The sequence below is a fragment of the Gadus morhua genome, chromosome 13 (genome assembly GCF_902167405.1).
Source record: "Gadus morhua chromosome 13, gadMor3.0, whole genome shotgun sequence".
NCBI classification, from domain to species: Eukaryota; Metazoa; Chordata; class Actinopteri; order Gadiformes; family Gadidae; genus Gadus; species Gadus morhua.
In genome coordinates, this window is record NC_044060.1 from 19534119 (window position 1) to 19537314 (window position 3196).

At 46.4% G+C, this 3196-nt stretch overlaps 1 protein-coding gene across 1 annotated transcript in view; it reads left to right on the forward strand.

The window, feature by feature from the left end:
* The window catches only part of foxp4 (forkhead box P4), a gene marked incomplete in the record, with an annotated part of 110704 nt that overhangs the window by 38556 nt on the left and 68952 nt on the right, over positions 1–3196 (forward strand).

Genomic DNA, 3196 nt, shown 5'->3' on the forward strand with positions numbered 1-3196 from the left:
GGAACATCATGTACTTTACTGTAAAATGGGGCCATTATATAACAAACACACGAAAGTACACCGACACGCACACAGTCTCGCCCAGACTGTTTAAAGAAACGTTCATCGTGATTTAACTGTATGAAGATAATTAAGCATAGTTTGCTGCTGACTTCACTCTGAAAACACAGCCTTATGCCTTAGAAAGAAACCTAGCCTCAAGTGCTAACAGTAAAAAATGACGAATGTGTTGGCACACACCCCCCCACCCACACACACACACACACACACACACGCACACGCACACGCACACACCCACACACACACACACACGCACCTATTTATATATGCGCACAAGCACTGACTCAGGGGTCAATTGCACCGTTAATGTATGTGTGTTTCTGAGAGTGTGTGTGCGTGTGTGCGTGTGTGTGTGGTGTATGTGTGTGTGGTGTGTGAAGTCAGAGGCATCGTCATATTGTGATGTGTTAATATTTCCACTGATTGTTTAAGTGGTGTATCTACATGTCTGACACGTCACTGCCCAGAGTCTGGTCTTGTATTGTTTATCTTGCCTCCTTTGCGTCAGTAGCCTTCACGCCAACACACACACAAACACACAAGCACACACACACACACACACACGCACACACACACACTCACACACACGCACACACACACACACACACACACACACACACACACACACACACACACACACACACACACACACACACACACACACACACACACACACACACACACACACACACACAATCTGGCCACTGTGTCAGATGGAATTTCTGAGCTTCCCGGAACGCCTTGGCAGAAAGTCCTGGTTTTGTTTCCCACTTCTTTCAAATTCCAAATATTGCTTTTCCTGCTAACTGTCTACAGAACTGGGGTTAAAAACAGCCCTGCACATATGGACATATGATGGGATTTCTGCTAGGCTATCCCCACATTTCACACAGACTTAGTCCCTCACTGTCTTTTTCAGTCCTTTGTCTGTATGCAGCAACCATCCCTTCAAAAGAAGGGAAATACGTTGATGTATGCCACAGATCAATTTAATATTAGATATATTCACGTTATTGTTATTATGGTGTGTGCGTGTGTCTATGTGTGTGTGTCTTTGTGTGTGTGTTCTGTGTAACCTCAGTGAGCCACAAAATGGACAGTATGAGTTCTGATGTGTCGTATGTTTTTTCTTCCAGAATAGGAAACCCAAAGGGGAAAATATAAAATATCCATAAATTCAAGGTTTCCTCCCTGCTGCTAAAAAGTCTTCCCTCTAATTATGATGAGGGAGCCTTAGGTGAGGGGAAGAACACTCGCTGCCCTTCACTTGTGTGCTTCCTCGACCCCTCTTCAACACACACACACACACACACACACACACACACACACACACACACACACACACACACACACACACACACACATACCTTCACTGCATCCTCACAACCTCTTACCGAGAACACACACACACACACACACACACACACACACACACACACACACACACACACACACACACACACACACACACACACACACACACACACACACACACACACACACACACACACACACACACTAAATCTGAAGCCCTCACCAGAAACAAGTAGTTCTTTATACTCTCCGACTGGTCCCTTCTCCCTCTGTTTTTGCACCTGTGTGCGGTTGCACTGATGTGTGTGTGTGTGTGCGTCCGCGCTGGTATTTCCTCTTTTGAGCGGGATACCAACCGCAAACATACCCCACTCTCTCTTTCCCTCTCTCCCTCTTCCTCTCGCTGACTGTACTGCTTTTTTCCTCCCATCCTCTGTGGACCGGGAAAGACAAGCACAACCTTTCCTCTAGATATCCCTGCCCAAAACTCCCTGGATACCAACTGTAAGAAAAACACACACGCACACACACACACACACACACACACACACACACACACACACACACACACACACACACACACACACACACACACACTCATCCAGCCCTCACACATCTTTGTTGGTCAGCACAAAGAACGAGGCCCACCTTTTTTCACATTCAAATATTAACTACAGAAAATGTATCATGGCTTGATGTTTACATTTTTTCGACAAATATTTCATTGTATTTATTTTGAGCGCATATCCATAGACAAATACCAGAGAAATATATAAGCAAGGGGAAAACTCCAGAATAGCTTTAGGTTTGTAGAGAGATCGTATATGCCAGTGTGTTTGCTTTGTGTGATTTTATGTGGTCAGGGTTAGGGTGTTATTTCTTTTTTTATTCTTTTCTCTTCTTATTTCTACTGCCGTGGTCTCGCTCAATTCAAGCAAGCCCAAGGTTGAATGTCTTATGTGGGTTCCTTTTGAGATTATCTATGAGTCGGGGTTGCCTTGACACCAACCTCCGAGATACATTGACATGGACAGGTGCACACATTGGCGTTGTAAACAAACAGCTTGTTGCATTGAACACACCGTTTTTTGAATTTTTTTCATGGTCTCTCACCCTTTTGCTCAATCTCCTCCAAACCTCCCTTTCTTCTACGCTACTCTCTGTATCTCTTGCTCTCTCCCTCTTTCCCTATCTGAACTCTTAACACTTTTATTTCTCCCTCTCTCTCTCTTTCTCTTTCGGCCACGCATGAGTTTCTCACCTGAAGGTGGAGAGCAAACTAGTGCTGGTTCTTAAACACGCCAGTGTGCACTGGAGCACAAACGACACACACGCACACACACCCATACACACACATACACAACTCCTGACAGGGCAGTGTTGTCAGAACACAAAGCCATCTTTCCTTGGGCCCCTCGGGAGCCAGGAAGGAATCACAGCCGTCTCTAGCCGTCAGACCCCCCCCCCCCCCCCCCCCCCCACACACACACACACACACTCCCTCTCATCTCTCTCTCTCTCTCTCTCTCTCTCTCTCTCTCTCTCTCTCTCTCTCTATCTCTCTCTCTCTCTCTCTCTCTCTCTCTCTCTCTCTCTCTCTCTCTCTCTCTCTCTCTCTCTCCCCTCTTTCTCTCCTTTTCTCTCTCCCTCTCCCGCTCTATCTCCCTCAACCCTTCTCCCTCTCTATCTGTCTATCTCTCGCTCCCTCTCTCTCTTGTCTTCCTCTCTCTCTCTCCCTCTCGCTCTGTCTTCCTCCTCTCCCTCTTTCTGTCTCCCTCTCTCTGTCTTCCTCTCCACAGTGTGTCTCTGTCTCTGGACTCTA